This window comes from Tursiops truncatus, chromosome 2 (assembly GCF_011762595.2).
Source record: "Tursiops truncatus isolate mTurTru1 chromosome 2, mTurTru1.mat.Y, whole genome shotgun sequence".
In the NCBI taxonomy this organism is placed as follows: Eukaryota; Metazoa; Chordata; class Mammalia; order Artiodactyla; family Delphinidae; genus Tursiops; species Tursiops truncatus.
The window spans coordinates 121,706,277-121,724,900 of NC_047035.1; the positions used below are offsets into that span (position 1 = coordinate 121,706,277).

At 55.7% G+C, this 18,624-nt stretch overlaps 7 non-coding genes across 7 annotated transcripts; all 7 read left to right on the forward strand.

Annotated features, from left to right (window-relative positions):
- Positions 1-1,548: 1,548 nt before the first annotated feature.
- Positions 1,549-1,640, forward strand: LOC117311325 (small nucleolar RNA SNORD116). Its single transcript, XR_004525539.1, has one exon. It is a non-coding gene; the product is annotated as a small nucleolar RNA SNORD116 (small nucleolar RNA).
- A 2,451-nt stretch (positions 1,641-4,091) lies between these two features.
- LOC117311346 (small nucleolar RNA SNORD116) lies at positions 4,092-4,183 on the forward strand. Its single transcript, XR_004525559.1, has one exon. It is a non-coding gene; the product is annotated as a small nucleolar RNA SNORD116 (small nucleolar RNA).
- Positions 4,184-6,590: 2,407 nt separating this feature from the next.
- On the forward strand, positions 6,591-6,682 carry LOC117311326 (small nucleolar RNA SNORD116). The gene has a single exon (XR_004525540.1). It is a non-coding gene; the product is annotated as a small nucleolar RNA SNORD116 (small nucleolar RNA).
- Positions 6,683-9,148: 2,466 nt separating this feature from the next.
- LOC117311347 (small nucleolar RNA SNORD116) lies at positions 9,149-9,240 on the forward strand. Its single transcript, XR_004525560.1, has one exon. It is a non-coding gene; the product is annotated as a small nucleolar RNA SNORD116 (small nucleolar RNA).
- A 2,409-nt stretch (positions 9,241-11,649) lies between these two features.
- On the forward strand, positions 11,650-11,740 carry LOC117311334 (small nucleolar RNA SNORD116). The gene has a single exon (XR_004525547.1). It is a non-coding gene; the product is annotated as a small nucleolar RNA SNORD116 (small nucleolar RNA).
- A 2,465-nt stretch (positions 11,741-14,205) lies between these two features.
- LOC117311348 (small nucleolar RNA SNORD116) lies at positions 14,206-14,297 on the forward strand. Its single transcript, XR_004525561.1, has one exon. It is a non-coding gene; the product is annotated as a small nucleolar RNA SNORD116 (small nucleolar RNA).
- A 2,408-nt stretch (positions 14,298-16,705) lies between these two features.
- LOC117311327 (small nucleolar RNA SNORD116) lies at positions 16,706-16,797 on the forward strand. Its single transcript, XR_004525541.1, has one exon. It is a non-coding gene; the product is annotated as a small nucleolar RNA SNORD116 (small nucleolar RNA).
- The last annotated feature ends 1,827 nt before the right edge of the window (positions 16,798-18,624 follow it).

The following is an 18,624-nucleotide window of genomic DNA, read 5'->3' on the forward strand; positions in this document are numbered from 1 at the left end:
GGGAATGGTTGCCTTCGTGGCACAGTATGGTGTCTTCTCATGGTGGCTGATTTGGAGGCCGTGGGGTGTTTTGTCCCTGTCTGTCCACGTTCTCCCTGTGTTGAAGATGTGAAGGTGTTCCTCAGTACAGCCCTGCATCGGTACTACACCCAGCCCACCTAGCAGTCCCTGAGGATTGCAGACCTTCCCGGAGGTCATTGGGCAAAACCACGCGGAAAGGGAGTCGGCTGCCAAGGAAAGGCTACAGGTTTCCGGCCGAGAGGATGTGTGGTGCGGGATCTTTTCTCCTGCCACCCGCTGGTGCTTTGAGACTGTGGTGTACGGCGTGCCTGGCCACAGTCCAGAGAAGTCATACCGGTTCAGGTGTCTAGGCTGTTGGCCGGGTTTCTCTTGTTGCGCGGCTGTAGGTAACACGTTGCTTCTAGAGGACCTGGGCCTCACGGTTTCACCGAGGTCACGTCACTGACGGACCCAGAGTGTGAAAGTGCCAGGCAGCACTGCAAGAGACCCAATTGCTGCAAACAGTTTGCCCCGCCACGTTGGGCATCGTAATGGTTCCCATGCCATTACCTTTGTGTGTACGACAAGGGTAGGTCGTCTGTCCTAACAGCAGGCCAGGAAGTATGCCTGCTGGTGAGTCTGCCTTGATTAGCCCAGGTGTTCCTCACGTGCCCTTTGTCGTGGGTCCCTATGAGCCGCTTTTGTGGAGGCCGTCATATTCGGCCGTGTGCCCTTCCCTTGTGGAAGATCTCTTGATCTTCCGGGCGCGTCCACTGTGTGGAGCCATGTGTGCTTAGAGTTGGTGTGTTCCCCAAAGGTCACTGGCTCTTAGTCTGAGGAGGCACAGTTGCCCTGAGCGTGTCTCGGGTTTCCGGAAGACATCCTTTAGCTGTGATGGAGGGGAGAGTGCTCAGGAGAGGAATTGCAGGGCCCGAGGCCAGGGTGTTGTTGGACAGCGGGGCTCTTTGTCCTGATGGCGGCACGCCGTGAAGGCGTCTACGCCACATTGCTTTCACATTTACGTGCGGACACCCAGGCACGATGGGCAGCAAATGAAATGTTGAGGGGATATAGAGCACGCATCACTAGATGGTATCGCCCTTTCCCTCGGTGCGCCCGTGCACCATCCTCAGGCACGCGTGTGTTCTCTCAGCAGCCCGAGCCAGGTGGACTGCCAGGGCCGGAATCCCAGCAGCAGAGCAGCCTGGGCCATCCGTATCATCCATAATACCTGGTGAAGGGAGGAGGAGGAGTCTCGCAGGGGTGTTGGCGCACATTCCATGAGGATCCTGGTTTAAACCTTGTTGCGGTAAGTGGCACTTCTTTGCTAAAACCTAGAGGTTTGGCCACGGGAACTGAAAACCGGTGCTACAGCCTCATCTTCTGTCTTTTCCTGGGGAACATGAGCTTCGATGACCTGAGAACTGGCTGCATTTCCTGCCCCATGGCTCAGATCTGGCCGCTTCTGTATGCTGACATGATTCAGCTCACTGGCCGTCCCTTGGTGGAATCTGCAACTTTGCATGTCCGGCGTTTGAGCATGTGCTTGGATCGATGATGACCCCCACAAATGCATTCCTTGGAAATCTGAACAAAATGAGTGAGAAAACCCTACCGTCTCCTCATCGGAACTGAGGTCCAGCACGTGGCTCCCAAAAGGAAAGTAGGGAGAGGTTGAGGTTGCGTTTGCTGCCGTGTGTGTGTACAGCCACGTTGTTCGAGTGGAGGGTTGTGGCCGTCTCATGGGGAGAAGAGCCATTGGGAAGGAGCCTGGGATGCCAATCCAGGTGGGAAGGCTAGGGACAGCGTGCCGTCTCTGGGTTCCTTGGTCGAGCGGACTTCTGTCCCCTGCCACGGACGAGCACGCGGCTAGGAAAGGAAGCGTGAACCGTTGGTGGTCCTATCGACTGCATTTGAGTTCTACAGGCCGCCGCCACCGGCTACTCGTTGCCTTGTGCCCTCACGGAAGAGAAGTCTATGCTCAGGGTCAGAGCAGGATTCCTGGCCTAGGGCTGGCTCTTTGTCATGTTCTGCTTGGGAGACCAGATGCAGTTTAGGTTTCTCATGATGAGGGGAGAAATCCAATGGGCCATTGTCCCCGGGCGGTTGGCCAAGCTGATGGCTCCTCCTCGGGTTGTTTCCGGCTTGTGTTGCTGTGTGAACAGGCTAGAAAATGCCTTAGTCAAGATAAGTCACAGCAAGCTTCTTTGGTGAGGGGTGGCTCTGGCATCTTTCCATGACACGTTGGGATCCCGGTGGAGAGGGAAGGGCAAGGCTACCTATAAAGACACATGAAATGGCTGGCTAAGCCCACATGTCTACTTGTGGGTGGACAGATTGACAGAGGCCATAGGCTTCCAGGAACACTTTTGATATCCCCTCAGGAGCATTTGGAGGCACGTGTAGAGAGGGAACACGGGAGAACTTGTGGACTGTCCCGCCTTTCTCCCCTCCTTGGTCGATTTACTTCATGGCGGGTCCCTATGCTAGTGAATGGTTGCCTTTGTGGCACAGTATGGTGTCTTCTCATGGGGCTGATTTGGAGGTCGTGGGGTGTTTTGTCCCTGTCTGTCCACGTTCCCCCTGTGTTGAAGGTGTGAGGGTGTTCCTGAGTCCAGCCAACATCTTTACTAAACCTGGCCCACATAGCGTTCCCTGAGGTTTGCAGCTCCTCCCGGAGGTCACTGGGCACAACCATGCGGAAAAAAGGGAGTCGGCTGCCAAGGAAAGGCTATAGATTTAAAGGCGGGTGAGGGTGTGTGGTGCGGGGGTCATTTTCACTGCCACGCGCTGGTGCATCCAGACTGTGGTATCCTGTGCCTGGCCACAGGCCAGACGAGTCATAGCGGTTCAGGTGTCTAGGCTGTTGGCTGGGTTCTCTTAATTGCATGGCTGTGGGTCACACATTGCTTCTAGAAGACCCGGGCCTCACTGTTTCTCCGAGGTCACGTCACTGACGGGCCCGGAGTGTGAATGTGCCAGGTACCACTGCAGTTGACCCCATTGGTGCAATGGTGTTCTCCGCCACAATGGCATTGGAATGGCTCCCATGCCATTTGGTTGCAAGGGTTTCCCCACCACGTTGGGCTTCAGAATGTTTCCCATGTCATTACCTCTGTGTGTGAACCAAGGGTAGGTCATCTGTCTTGGCAGCAGCTCAGGAAGTGTGCCTACTGGTGAGTCTCCCTTGATCAGTCCAGGTGTTCCTCACGTGCCCTTTGTCACGGTTCCCTTCGAGCTGCTTTGATGAAGGCCGTCATATTCGGCCAAGGCCCCTTCCCTTGTGGAAGATCTCTTCCCCGTAAGAGCGTGGCACTTGTGTGGAAGAATATGTGCCAAGGGCGGGCGTGTTCCCCTAGATGGCACCGGCTCTTAGTCTGAGGGGCCACAGTTGCCCAGAGGGTGTCTCAGGGTTTAGGAAGACATCCTTCTGCTGTGGTGGATGGAGAGCACTCAGGAGTGGAATTGCAGTGCCCGAGACCAGGGGGATTTGGACAGCGGTGCTCTATGTCCTGATGGCCGCACCCTCTGAAGGCGTCAGCTCTATGTTGCTTTCACGTTTCCCTGCGGACCCACAGGCAAGATCTGCAGCAAATTACATGTCGAGGGGAGACAGAGCACGCATCACTGAGGGACATCGCCCTTTCGCTCGGTGCACCCGTGCACCCTCCTATAGGACGCATGTGTTCTCTCACCCCGAGCCAGGTGGAATGCCAAGAAAGGAATTCCAGCAGCAGATCAACCTGGGACCATCTGTATAATCCCTGACACCCGGTGAAGTGAGGAGGAGGAGCCTCACAGGGGTGTTGGCCCGCATTCCATGAGGATCCTGGTTTAACCCTTGTTGCGGTAAGTAGCACCTCTTTCCTAAAACCTAGAGGTTTGACCAAGGGAACATGTGCAACGGGGCTACACCCTCACCTTCTGGCCTTTTCCATGGGAACCCGAGCTTCGATGCCCTGAGAACTGGCTGCATTTCCTTCCCCAATGGCTTTGCTTTGTTCACTGCCGTATGCTGACGTGATTCAGCTCGCTGTCCGTACCGTGGTGGAATCTGCAAGTTTGCATGTCCAGCGTTTGAGCATGTGCTTGGCTCGACGATGACTTCCACAAATGCATTCCTTGGAAATCTGAACAAAATGAGTGAGAAATCCCTGCCGTCTCCTCCTTGGAACTGAGGTCCAACACGTGGCTCCCAAAAGGAAAGTAGGGAGAGGTTCGCGTTGCATTTGCTCCCGTGGGTGTCCACAGCCACGCTGTTTAAGTTGAGGCTTGTGGCCGTCTGATGGGGAGAAGAGGCATTGGGAAAGGAGCCTGGGATGCCAATCCAGGAGGGAAGGCTAGGGAGAGCGTGCCGTCTGTGGGTTCCTTGGTCTAGCCAGGACTGCTGTCCCCTGCCACGGTTCAGCATTCGGGTAGGAGAGGAAGCGTGAGCCCTTGGTGGTCCGGTCGCCTGCCCTTGAGTTCTACAGGCCTCCGCCACCGGCTACTCGTTGCCTTGTGCCCGCAAAGAAACGGAAGTCTGTAGGCTCAGGGTCAGAGCAGGATTCCTGGCCTAGGGCAGGCTTCTTTGCCATGTTCTGCTTGGGAGACCAGATGCAGTTTAGGTTTCTCCTGATAAGGGGAGAAATCCAATGGGCCATTGCCACCGGGAGGTTGGCCAAGCTAAGGGCTCCTCCTCGGGTTGTGTCTGGCTTGTGTGTGCTGTGTGAAAGGGCTAGAAAATGCCTTAGTGAAGATAAGTCACAGCAAGCTTCTTTGGTGAGGGGTGGCTCTGGCATCTTTCCCTGACACGTTGGGATCCCGGTGGAGAGAGGAGGGCAAGGCGAATGAAGAAGACACGAGAGATGGCTGGCTAATCCCACAGGTTTACTGGTGGGTGGATAGATCGATGGTGGTCATAGGCTTCCGGGAACACTTTTGTATTCCCTCAGGGACATTTGGAGGCAAGTGTAGAGAGGGAACACGGGAGCACATCTGTGGCGTGTCTCGCTTGTTTCCCCTCCTTGGTCAATTTACTTCATGGCGGGTCCCTGTGCCAGGGAATGGTTGCCTTCGTGGCACAGTATGGTGTCTTCTCATGGGGGCTGATTTGGAGGCCGTGGGGTGTTTTGTCCCTGTCTGTCCACGTTCTCCCTGTGTTGAAGATGTGAAGGTGTTCCTCAGTACAGCCCTGCATCGGTACTACACCCAGCCACCCCCTAGCAGTCCCTGAGGATTGCAGACCTTCCCGGAGGTCATTGGGCAAAACCACGCGGAAAGGGAGTCGGCTGCCAAGGAAAGGCTACAGGTTTCCGGGCCCGAGAGGATGTGTGGTGCGGGGATCTTTTCTCCTGCCACCCGCTGGTGCTTTGAGACTGTGGTGTACGGCGTGCCTGGCCACAGTCCAGAGAAGTCATACCGGTTCAGGTGTCTAGGCTGTTGGCCGGGTTCTCTTGTTGCGCGGCTGTAGGTAACACGTTGCTTCTAGAGGACCTGGGCCTCACGGTTTCACCGAGGTCACGTCACTGACGGACCCAGAGTGTGAAAGTGCCAGGCAGCACTGCAAGAGACCCAATTGCTGCAACAGTTTGCCCCGCCACGTTGGGCATCGTAATGGTTCCCATGCCATTACCTTTGTGTGTACGACAAGGGTAGGTCGTCTGTCCTAACAGCAGGCCAGGAAGTATGCCTGCTGGTGAGTCTGCCTTGATTAGCCCAGGTGTTCCTCACGTGCCCTTTGTCGTGGGTCCCTATGAGCCGCTTTTGGTGGAGGCCGTCATATTCGGCCGTGTGCCCTTCCCTTGTGGAAGATCTCTTGATCTTCCGGGCGCGTCCACTGTGTGGAGCCATGTGTGCTTAGAGTTGGTGTGTTCCCCAAAGGTCACTGGCTCTTAGTCTGAGGAGGCACAGTTGCCCTGAGCGTGTCTCAGGGTTTCCGGAAGACATCCTTTAGCTGTGATGGAGGGGAGAGTGCTCAGGAGAGGAATTGCAGGGCCCGAGGCCAGGGTGTTGTTGGACAGCGGGGCTCTTTGTCCTGATGGCGGCACGCCGTGAAGGCGTCTACGCCACATTGCTTTCACATTTACGTGCGGACACCAGGCACGATGGGCAGCAAATGAAATGTTGAGGGGATATAGAGCACGCATCACTAGATGGTATCGCCCTTTCCCTCGGTGCGCCCGTGCACCATCCTCAGGCACGCGTGTGTTCTCTCAGCCCGAGCCAGGTGGACTGCCAGGGCCGGACTCCCAGCAGCAGAGCAGCCTGGGGCCATCCGTATCATCCATAATACCTGGTGAAGGGAGGAGGAGGAGTCTCGCAGGGGTGTTGGCGCACATTCCATGAGGATCCTGGTTTAAACCTTGTTGCGGTAAGTGGCACTTCTTTGCTAAAACCTAGAGGTTTGGCCACGGGAACTGAAAACCGGTGCTACAGCCTCATCTTCTGTCTTTTCCTGGGAACATGAGCTTCGATGACCTGAGAACTGGCTGCATTTCCTGCCCCATGGCTCAGATCTGGCCGCTTCTGTATGCTGACATGATTCAGCTCACTGGCCGTCCCTTGGTGGAATCTGCAACTTTGCATGTCCGGCGTTTGAGCATGTGCTTGGATCGATGATGACCCCCACAAATGCATTCCTTGGAAATCTGAACAAAATGAGTGAGAAAACCCTACCGTCTCCTCATCGGAACTGAGGTCCAGCACGTGGCTCCCAAAAGGAAAGTAGGGAGAGGTTGAGGTTGCGTTTGCTGCCGTGTGTGTGTACAGCCACGTTGTTCGAGTGGAGGGTTGTGGCCGTCTCATGGGGAGAAGAGCCATTGGGAAAGGAGCCTGGGATGCCAATCCAGGTGGGAAGGCTAGGGACAGCGTGCCGTCTCTGGGTTCCTTGGTCGAGCCAGGACTTCTGTCCCCTGCCACGGACGAGCACGCGGCTAGGAAAGGAAGCGTGAACCGTTGGTGGTCCTATCGACTGCATTTGAGTTCTACAGGCCGCCGCCACCGGCTACTCGTTGCCTTGTGCCCTCACGGAAAGAGAAGTCTATGCTCAGGGTCAGAGCAGGATTCCTGGCCTAGGGCTGGCTCTTTGTCATGTTCTGCTTGGGAGACCAGATGCAGTTTAGGTTTCTCATGATGAGGGGAGAAATCCAATGGGCCATTGTCCCCGGGCGGTTGGCCAAGCTGATGGCTCCTCCTCGGGTTGTTTCCGGCTTGTGTGTGCTGTGTGAACAGGCTAGAAAATGCCTTAGTCAAGATAAGTCACAGCAAGCTTCTTTGGTGAGGGGTGGCTCTGGCATCTTTCCATGACACGTTGGGATCCCGGTGGAGAGGGAAGGGCAAGGCTACCTATAAAGACACATGAAATGGCTGGCTAAGCCCACATGTCTACTTGTGGGTGGACAGATTGACAGAGGCCATAGGCTTCCAGGAACACTTTTGATATCCCCTCAGGAGCATTTGGAGGCACGTGTAGAGAGGGAACACGGGAGAACTTCTGTGGACTGTCCCGCCTTTCTCCCCTCCTTGGTCGATTTACTTCATGGCGGGTCCCTATGCTAGTGAATGGTTGCCTTTGTGGCACAGTATGGTGTCTTCTCATGGGGGCTGATTTGGAGGTCGTGGGGTGTTTTGTCCCTGTCTGTCCACGTTCCCCCTGTGTTGAAGGTGTGAGGGTGTTCCTGAGTCCAGCCCAACATCTTTACTAAACCTGGCCCACATAGCGTTCCCTGAGGTTTGCAGCTCCTCCCGGAGGTCACTGGGCACAACCATGCGGAAAAAAGGGAGTCGGCTGCCAAGGAAAGGCTATAGATTTAAAGGCGGTGAGGGTGTGTGGTGCGGGGGTCATTTTCACTGCCACGCGCTGGTGCATCCAGACTGTGGTATCCGGTGTGCCTGGCCACAGGCCAGACGAGTCATAGCGGTTCAGGTGTCTAGGCTGTTGGCTGGGTTCTCTTAATTGCATGGCTGTGGGTCACACATTGCTTCTAGAAGACCCGGGCCTCACTGTTTCTCCGAGGTCACGTCACTGACGGGCCCGGAGTGTGAATGTGCCAGGTACCACTGCAGTTGACCCCATTGGTGCAATGGTGTTCTCCGCCACAATGGGCATTGGAATGGCTCCCATGCCATTTGGTTGCAAGGGTTTCCCCACCACGTTGGGCTTCAGAATGTTTCCCATGTCATTACCTCTGTGTGTGAACCAAGGGTAGGTCATCTGTCTTGGCAGCAGCTCAGGAAGTGTGCCTACTGGTGAGTCTCCCTTGATCAGTCCAGGTGTTCCTCACGTGCCCTTTGTCACGGTTCCCTTCGAGCTGCTTTTGATGAAGGCCGTCATATTCGGCCAAGGCCCCTTCCCTTGTGGAAGATCTCTTCCCCGTAAGAGCGTGGCACTTGTGTGGAAGAATATGTGCCAAGGGCGGGCGTGTTCCCCTAGATGGCACCGGCTCTTAGTCTGAGGGGCCACAGTTGCCCAGAGGGTGTCTCAGGGGTTTAGGAAGACATCCTTCTGCTGTGGTGGATGGGAGAGCACTCAGGAGTGGAATTGCAGTGCCCGAGACCAGGGGGATTTTGGACAGCGGTGCTCTATGTCCTGATGGCCGCACCCTCTGAAGGCGTCAGCTCTATGTTGCTTTCACGTTTCCCTGCGGACCCACAGGCAAGATCTGCAGCAAATTACATGTCGAGGGGAGACAGAGCACGCATCACTGAGGGACATCGCCCTTTCGCTCGGTGCACCCGTGCACCCTCCTATAGGACGCATGTGTTCTCTCACCCCGAGCCAGGTGGAATGCCAAGAAAGGAATTCCAGCAGCAGATCAACCTGGGACCATCTGTATAATCCCTGACACCCGGTGAAGTGAGGAGGAGGAGCCTCACAGGGGTGTTGGCCCGCATTCCATGAGGATCCTGGTTTAACCCTTGTTGCGGTAAGTAGCACCTCTTTCCTAAAACCTAGAGGTTTGACCAAGGGAACATGTGCAACGGGGCTACACCCTCACCTTCTGGCCTTTTCCATGGGAACCCGAGCTTCGATGCCCTGAGAACTGGCTGCATTTCCTTCCCCAATGGCTTTGCTTTGTTCACTGCCGTATGCTGACGTGATTCAGCTCGCTGTCCGTACCGTGGTGGAATCTGCAAGTTTGCATGTCCAGCGTTTGAGCATGTGCTTGGCTCGACGATGACTTCCACAAATGCATTCCTTGGAAATCTGAACAAAATGAGTGAGAAATCCCTGCCGTCTCCTCCTTGGAACTGAGGTCCAACACGTGGCTCCCAAAAGGAAAGTAGGGAGAGGTTCGCGTTGCATTTGCTCCCGTGGGTGTCCACAGCCACGCTGTTTAAGTTGAGGCTTGTGGCCGTCTGATGGGGAGAAGAGGCATTGGGAAAGGAGCCTGGGATGCCAATCCAGGAGGGAAGGCTAGGGAGAGCGTGCCGTCTGTGGGTTCCTTGGTCTAGCCAGGACTGCTGTCCCCTGCCACGGTTCAGCATTCGGGTAGGAGAGGAAGCGTGAGCCCTTGGTGGTCCGGTCGCCTGCCCTTGAGTTCTACAGGCCTCCGCCACCGGCTACTCGTTGCCTTGTGCCCGCAAAGAAACGGAAGTCTGTAGGCTCAGGGTCAGAGCAGGATTCCTGGCCTAGGGCAGGCTTCTTTGCCATGTTCTGCTTGGGAGACCAGATGCAGTTTAGGTTTCTCCTGATAAGGGGAGAAATCCAATGGGCCATTGCCACCGGGAGGTTGGCCAAGCTAAGGGCTCCTCCTCGGGTTGTGTCTGGCTTGTGTGTGCTGTGTGAAAGGGCTAGAAAATGCCTTAGTGAAGATAAGTCACAGCAAGCTTCTTTGGTGAGGGGTGGCTCTGGCATCTTTCCCTGACACGTTGGGATCCCGGTGGAGAGAGGAGGGCAAGGCGAATGAAGAAGACACGAGAGATGGCTGGCTAATCCCACAGGTTTACTGGTGGGTGGATAGATCGATGGTGGTCATAGGCTTCCGGGAACACTTTTGGTATTCCCTCAGGGACATTTGGAGGCAAGTGTAGAGAGGGAACACGGGAGCACATCTGTGGCGTGTCTCGCTTGTTTCCCCTCCTTGGTCAATTTACTTCATGGCGGGTCCCTGTGCCAGGGAATGGTTGCCTTCGTGGCACAGTATGGTGTCTTCTCATGGGGGCTGATTTGGAGGCCGTGGGGTGTTTTGTCCCTGTCTGTCCACGTTCTCCCTGTGTTGAAGATGTGAAGGTGTTCCTCAGTACAGCCCTGCATCGGTACTACACCCAGCCCACCTAGCAGTCCCTGAGGATTGCAGACCTTCCCGGAGGTCATTGGGCAAAACCACGCGGAAAGGGAGTCGGCTGCCAAGGAAAGGCTACAGGTTTCCGGGCCCGAGAGGATGTGTGGTGCGGGGATCTTTTCTCCTGCCACCCGCTGGTGCTTTGAGACTGTGGTGTACGGCGTGCCTGGCCACAGTCCAGAGAAGTCATACCGGTTCAGGTGTCTAGGCTGTTGGCCGGGTTCTCTTGTTGCGCGGCTGTAGGTAACACGTTGCTTCTAGAGGACCTGGGCCTCACGGTTTCACCGAGGTCACGTCACTGACGGACCCAGAGTGTGAAAGTGCCAGGCAGCACTGCAAGAGACCCAATTGCTGCAACAGTTTGCCCCGCCACGTTGGGCATCGTAATGGTTCCCATGCCATTACCTTTGTGTGTACGACAAGGGTAGGTCGTCTGTCCTAACAGCAGGCCAGGAAGTATGCCTGCTGGTGAGTCTGCCTTGATTAGCCCAGGTGTTCCTCACGTGCCCTTTGTCGTGGGTCCCTATGAGCCGCTTTTGGTGGAGGCCGTCATATTCGGCCGTGTGCCCTTCCCTTGTGGAAGATCTCTTGATCTTCCGGGCGCGTCCACTGTGTGGAGCCATGTGTGCTTAGAGTTGGTGTGTTCCCCAAAGGTCACTGGCTCTTAGTCTGAGGAGGCACAGTTGCCCTGAGCGTGTCTCAGGGTTTCCGGAAGACATCCTTTAGCTGTAATGGAGGGGAGAGTGCTCAGGAGAGGAATTGCAGGGCCCGAGGCCAGGGTGTTGTTGGACAGCGGGGCTCTTTGTCCTGATGGCGGCACGCCGTGAAGGCGTCTACGCCACATTGCTTTCACATTTACGTGCGGACACCCAGGCACGATGGGCAGCAAATGAAATGTTGAGGGGATATAGAGCACGCATCACTAGATGGTATCGCCCTTTCCCTCGGTGCGCCCGTGCACCATCCTCAGGCACGCGTGTGTTCTCTCAGCCCGAGCCAGGTGGACTGCCAGGGCCGGACTCCCAGCAGCAGAGCAGCCTGGGGCCATCCGTATCATCCATAATACCTGGTGAAGGGAGGAGGAGGAGTCTCGCAGGGGTGTTGGCGCACATTCCATGAGGATCCTGGTTTAAACCTTGTTGCGGTAAGTGGCACTTCTTTGCTAAAACCTAGAGGTTTGGCCACGGGAACTGAAAACCGGTGCTACAGCCTCATCTTCTGTCTTTTTCCTGGGGAACATGAGCTTCGATGACCTGAGAACTGGCTGCATTTCCTGCCCCATGGCTCAGATCTGGCCGCTTCTGTATGCTGACATGATTCAGCTCACTGGCCGTCCCTTGGTGGAATCTGCAACTTTGCATGTCCGGCGTTTGAGCATGTGCTTGGATCGATGATGACCCCACAAATGCATTCCTTGGAAATCTGAACAAAATGAGTGAGAAAACCCTACCGTCTCCTCATCGGAACTGAGGTCCAGCACGTGGCTCCCAAAAGGAAAGTAGGGAGAGGTTGAGGTTGCGTTTGCTGCCGTGTGTGTGTACAGCCACGTTGTTCGAGTGGAGGGTTGTGGCCGTCTCATGGGGAGAAGAGCCATTGGGAAAGGAGCCTGGGATGCCAATCCAGGTGGGAAGGCTAGGGACAGCGTGCCGTCTCTGGGTTCCTTGGTCGAGCCAGGACTTCTGTCCCCTGCCACGGACGAGCACGCGGCTAGGAAAGGAAGCGTGAACCGTTGGTGGTCCTATCGACTGCATTTGAGTTCTACAGGCCGCCGCCACCGGCTACTCGTTGCCTTGTGCCCTCACGGAAAGAGAAGTCTATGCTCAGGGTCAGAGCAGGATTCCTGGCCTAGGGCTGGCTCTTTGTCATGTTCTGCTTGGGAGACCAGATGCAGTTTAGGTTTCTCATGATGAGGGGAGAAATCCAATGGGCCATTGTCCCCGGGCGGTTGGCCAAGCTGATGGCTCCTCCTCGGGTTGTTTCCGGCTTGTGTGTGCTGTGTGAACAGGCTAGAAAATGCCTTAGTCAAGATAAGTCACAGCAAGCTTCTTTGGTGAGGGGTGGCTCTGGCATCTTTCCATGACACGTTGGGATCCCGGTGGAGAGGGAAGGGCAAGGCTACCTATAAAGACACATGAAATGGCTGGCTAAGCCCACATGTCTACTTGTGGGTGGACAGATTGACAGAGGCCATAGGCTTCCAGGAACACTTTTGATATCCCCTCAGGAGCATTTGGAGGCACGTGTAGAGAGGGAACACGGGAGAACTTCTGTGGACTGTCCCGCCTTTCTCCCCTCCTTGGTCGATTTACTTCATGGCGGGTCCCTATGCTAGTGAATGGTTGCCTTTGTGGCACAGTATGGTGTCTTCTCATGGGGGCTGATTTGGAGGTCGTGGGGTGTTTTGTCCCTGTCTGTCCACGTTCCCCCTGTGTTGAAGGTGTGAGGGTGTTCCTGAGTCCAGCCCAACATCTTTACTAAACCTGGCCCACATAGCGTTCCCTGAGGTTTGCAGCTCCTCCCGGAGGTCACTGGGCACAACCATGCGGAAAAAAGGGAGTCGGCTGCCAAGGAAAGGCTATAGATTTAAAGGCGGGTGAGGGTGTGTGGTGCGGGGGTCATTTTCACTGCCACGCGCTGGTGCATCCAGACTGTGGTATCCGGTGTGCCTGGCCACAGGCCAGACGAGTCATAGCGGTTCAGGTGTCTAGGCTGTTGGCTGGGTTCTCTTAATTGCATGGCTGTGGGTCACACATTGCTTCTAGAAGACCCGGGCCTCACTGTTTCTCCGAGGTCACGTCACTGACGGGCCCGGAGTGTGAATGTGCCAGGTACCACTGCAGTTGACCCCATTGGTGCAATGGTGTTCTCCGCCACAATGGGCATTGGAATGGCTCCCATGCCATTTGGTTGCAAGGGTTTCCCCACCACGTTGGGCTTCAGAATGTTTCCCATGTCATTACCTCTGTGTGTGAACCAAGGGTAGGTCATCTGTCTTGGCAGCAGCTCAGGAAGTGTGCCTACTGGTGAGTCTCCCTTGATCAGTCCAGGTGTTCCTCACGTGCCCTTTGTCACGGTTCCCTTCGAGCTGCTTTTGATGAAGGCCGTCATATTCGGCCAAGGCCCCTTCCCTTGTGGAAGATCTCTTCCCCGTAAGAGCGTGGCACTTGTGTGGAAGAATATGTGCCAAGGGCGGGCGTGTTCCCCTAGATGGCACCGGCTCTTAGTCTGAGGGGCCACAGTTGCCCAGAGGGTGTCTCAGGGGTTTAGGAAGACATCCTTCTGCTGTGGTGGATGGGAGAGCACTCAGGAGTGGAATTGCAGTGCCCGAGACCAGGGGGATTTTGGACAGCGGTGCTCTATGTCCTGATGGCCGCACCCTCTGAAGGCGTCAGCTCTATGTTGCTTTCACGTTTCCCTGCGGACCCACAGGCAAGATCTGCAGCAAATTACATGTCGAGGGGAGACAGAGCACGCATCACTGAGGGACATCGCCCTTTCGCTCGGTGCACCCGTGCACCCTCCTATAGGACGCATGTGTTCTCTCACCCCGAGCCAGGTGGAATGCCAAGAAAGGAATTCCAGCAGCAGATCAACCTGGGACCATCTGTATAATCCCTGACACCCGGTGAAGTGAGGAGGAGGAGCCTCACAGGGGTGTGGCCCGCATTCCATGAGGATCCTGGTTTAACCCTTGTTGCGGTAAGTAGCACCTCTTTCCTAAAACCTAGAGGTTTGACCAAGGGAACATGTGCAACGGGGCTACACCCTCACCTTCTGGCCTTTTCCATGGGAACCCGAGCTTCGATGCCCTGAGAACTGGCTGCATTTCCTTCCCAATGGCTTTGCTTTGTTCACTGCCGTATGCTGACGTGATTCAGCTCGCTGTCCGTACCGTGGTGGAATCTGCAAGTTTGCATGTCCAGCGTTTGAGCATGTGCTTGGCTCGACGATGACTTCCACAAATGCATTCCTTGGAAATCTGAACAAAATGAGTGAGAAATCCCTGCCGTCTCCTCCTTGGAACTGAGGTCCAACACGTGGCTCCCAAAAGGAAAGTAGGGAGAGGTTCGCGTTGCATTTGCTCCCGTGGGTGTCCACAGCCACGCTGTTTAAGTTGAGGCTTGTGGCCGTCTGATGGGGAGAAGAGGCATTGGGAAAGGAGCCTGGGATGCCAATCCAGGAGGGAAGGCTAGGGAGAGCGTGCCGTCTGTGGGTTCCTTGGTCTAGCCAGGACTGCTGTCCCCTGCCACGGTTCAGCATTCGGGTAGGAGAGGAAGCGTGAGCCCTTGGTGGTCCGGTCGCCTGCCCTTGAGTTCTACAGGCCTCCACCACCGGCTACTCGTTGCCTTGTGCCCGCAAAGAAACGGAAGTCTGTAGGCTCAGGGTCAGAGCAGGATTCCTGGCCTAGGGCAGGCTTCTTTGCCATGTTCTGCTTGGGAGACCAGATGCAGTTTAGGTTTCTCCTGATAAGGGGAGAAATCCAATGGGCCATTGCCACCGGGAGGTTGGCCAAGCTAAGGGCTCCTCCTCGGGTTGTGTCTGGCTTGTGTGTGCTGTGTGAAAGGGCTAGAAAATGCCTTAGTGAAGATAAGTCACAGCAAGCTTCTTTGGTGAGGGGTGGCTCTGGCATCTTTCCCTGACACGTTGGGATCCCGGTGGAGAGAGGAGGGCAAGGCGAATGAAGAAGACACGAGAGATGGCTGGCTAATCCCACAGGTTTACTGGTGGGTGGATAGATCGATGGTGGTCATAGGCTTCCGGGAACACTTTTGGTATTCCCTCAGGGACATTTGGAGGCAAGTGTAGAGAGGGAACACGGGAGCACATCTGTGGCGTGTCTCGCTTGTTTCCCCTCCTTGGTCAATTTACTTCATGGCGGGTCCCTGTGCCAGGGAATGGTTGCCTTCGTGGCACAGTATGGTGTCTTCTCATGGGGGCTGATTTGGAGGCCGTGGGGTGTTTTGTCCCTGTCTGTCCACGTTCTCCCTGTGTTGAAGATGTGAAGGTGTTCCTCAGTACAGCCCTGCATCGGTACTACACCCAGCCCACCTAGCAGTCCCTGAGGATTGCAGACCTTCCCGGAGGTCATTGGGCAAAACCACGCGGAAAGGGAGTCGGCTGCCAAGGAAAGGCTACAGGTTTCCGGGCCCGAGAGGATGTGTGGTGCGGGGATCTTTTCTCCTGCCACCCGCTGGTGCTTTGAGACTGTGGTGTACGGCGTGCCTGGCCACAGTCCAGAGAAGTCATACCGGTTCAGGTGTCTAGGCTGTTGGCCGGGTTCTCTTGTTGCGCGGCTGTAGGTAACACGTTGCTTCTAGAGGACCTGGGCCTCACGGTTTCACCGAGGTCACGTCACTGACGGACCCAGAGTGTGAAAGTGCCAGGCAGCACTGCAAGAGACCCAATTGCTGCAACAGTTTGCCCCGCCACGTTGGGCATCGTAATGGTTCCCATGCCATTACCTTTGTGTGTACGACAAGGGTAGGTCGTCTGTCCTAACAGCAGGCCAGGAAGTATGCCTGCTGGTGAGTCTGCCTTGATTAGCCCAGGTGTTCCTCACGTGCCCTTTGTCGTGGGTCCCTATGAGCCGCTTTTGGTGGAGGCCGTCATATTCGGCCGTGTGCCCTTCCCTTGTGGAAGATCTCTTGATCTTCCGGGCGCGTCCACTGTGTGGAGCCATGTGTGCTTAGAGTTGGTGTGTTCCCCAAAGGTCACTGGCTCTTAGTCTGAGGAGGCACAGTTGCCCTGAGCGTGTCTCAGGGTTTCCGGAAGACATCCTTTAGCTGTGATGGAGGGGAGAGTGCTCAGGAGAGGAATTGCAGGGCCCGAGGCCAGGGTGTTGTTGGACAGCGGGGCTCTTTGTCCTGATGGCGGCACGCCGTGAAGGCGTCTACGCCACATTGCTTTCACATTTACGTGCGGACACCCAGGCACGATGGGCAGCAAATGAAATGTTTGAGGGGATATAGAGCACGCATCACTAGATGGTATCGCCCTTTCCCTCGGTGCGCCCGTGCACCATCCTCAGGCACGCGTGTGTTCTCTCAGCCCGAGCCAGGTGGACTGCCAGGGCCGGACTCCCAGCAGCAGAGCAGCCTGGGCCATCCGTATCATCCATAATACCTGGTGAAGGGAGGAGGAGGAGTCTCGCGGGGGTGTTGGAGCACATTCCATGAGGATCCTGGTTTAAAACCTTGTTGCGGTAAGTGGCACTTCTTTGCTAAAACCTAGAGGTTTGCCACGGGAACTGAAAACCGGTGCTACAGCCTCATCTTCTGTCTTTTTCCTGGGGACATGAGCTTCGATGACCTGAGAACTGGCTGCATTTCCTGCCCCATGGCTCAGATCTGGCCGCTTCTGTACGCTGACATGATTCAGCTCACTGGCCGTCCCTTGGTGGAATCTGCAACTTTGCATGTCCGGCGTTTGAGCATGTGCTTGGATCGATGATGACCCCCACAAATGCATTCCTTGGAAATCTGAACAAAATGAGTGAGAAAACCCTACCGTCTCCTCATCGGAACTGAGGTCCAGCACGTGGCTCCCAAAAGGAAAGCAGGGAGAGGTTGAGGTTGCGTTTGCTGCCGTGTGTGTGTACAGCCACGTTGTTCGAGTGGAGGGTTGTGGCGTCTCATGGGGAGAAGAGCCATTGGGAAAGGAGCCTGGGATGCCAATCCAGGTGGAAGGCTAGGGACAGCGTGCCGTCTCTGGGTTCCTTGGTCGAGCCAGGACTTCTGTCCCCTGCCACGGACGAGCACGCGGCTAGGAAAGGAAGCGTGAACCGTTGGTGGTCCTATCGACTGCATTTGAGTTCTACAGGCCGCCGCACCGGCTACTCGTTGCCTTGTGCCCTCACGGAAGAGAAGTCTATGCTCAGGGTCAGAGCAGGATTCCTGCCTAGGGCTGGCTCTTTGTCATGTTCTGCTTGGGAGACCAGATGCAGTTTAGGTTTCTCATGATGAGGGGAGAAATCCAATGGGCCATTGTCCCCGGGCGGTTGGCCAAGCTGATGGCTCCTCCTCGGGTTGTTTCCGGCTTGTGTGTGCTGTGTGAACAGGCTAGAAAATGCATTAGTCAAGATAAGTCACAGCAAGCTTCTTTGGTGAGGGGTGGCTCTGGCATCTTTCCATGACACGTTGGGATCCCGGTGGAGAGGAAGGCAAGGCTACCTATAAAGACACATGAAATGGCTGGCTAAGCCCACATGTCTACTTGTGGTGGACAGATTGACAGAGGCCATAGGCTTCCAGGAACACTTTTGACATCCCTCAGGAGCATTTGGAGGGCACGTGTAGAGAGGGAACACGGGAGAACTTCTGTGACTGTCCCGCCTTTCTCCCCTCCTTGGTCGATTTACTCATGGCGGGTCCCTATGCTAGTGAATGGTTGCCTTTGTGGCACAGTATGGTGTCTTCTCCATGGGGCTGATTTGGAGGTCGTGGGGTGTTTTGTCCCTGTCTGTCCACGTTCCCCCTGTGTTGAAGGGTGTGAGGGTGTTCCTGAGTCCAGCCCAACATCTTTACTAAACCTGGCCCACATAGCGTTCCCTGAGGTTTGCAGCTCCTCCCGGAGGTCACTGGGCACAACCATGCGGAAAAAAGGGAGTCGGCTGCCAAGGAAAGGCTATAGATTTAAAGGCGGGTGAGGGTGTGTGGTGCGGGGGTCATTTTTCACTGCCACGCGCTGGTGCATCCAGACTGTGGTATCCGGTGTGCCTGGCCACAGGCCAGACGAGTCATAGCGGTTCAGGTGTCTAGGCTGTTGGCTGGGTTCTCTTAATTGCATGGCTGTGGGTCACACATTGCTTCTAGAAGAACCCGGGCCTCACTGTTTCTCCGAGGTCACGTCACTGACGGGCCCGGAGTGTGAATGTGCCAGGTACCACTGCAGTTGACCCCATTGGTGCAATGGTGTTCTCCGCCACAATGGGCATTGGAATGGCTCCCATGCCATTTGGTTGCAAGGGTTTCCCCACCACGTTGGGCTTCAGAATGTTTCCCATGTCATTACCTCTGTGTGTGAACCAAGGGTAGGTCATCTGTCTTGGCAGCAGCTCAGGAAGTGTGCCTACTGGTGAGTCTCCCTTGATCAGTCCAGGTGTTCCTCACGTGCCCTTTGTCACGGTTCCCTTCGAGCTGCTTTTGATGAAGGCCGTCATATTCGGCCAAGGCCCCTTCCCTTGTGGAAGATCTCTTCCCCGTAAGAGCGTGGCACTTGTGTGGAAGAATAATGTGCCAAGGGCGGGCGTGTTCCCCTAGATGGCACCGGCTCTTAGTCTGAGGGGCCACAGTTGCCCAGAGGGTGTCTCAGGGGTTTAGGAAGACATCCTTCTGCTGTGGTGGATGGGAGAGCACTCAGG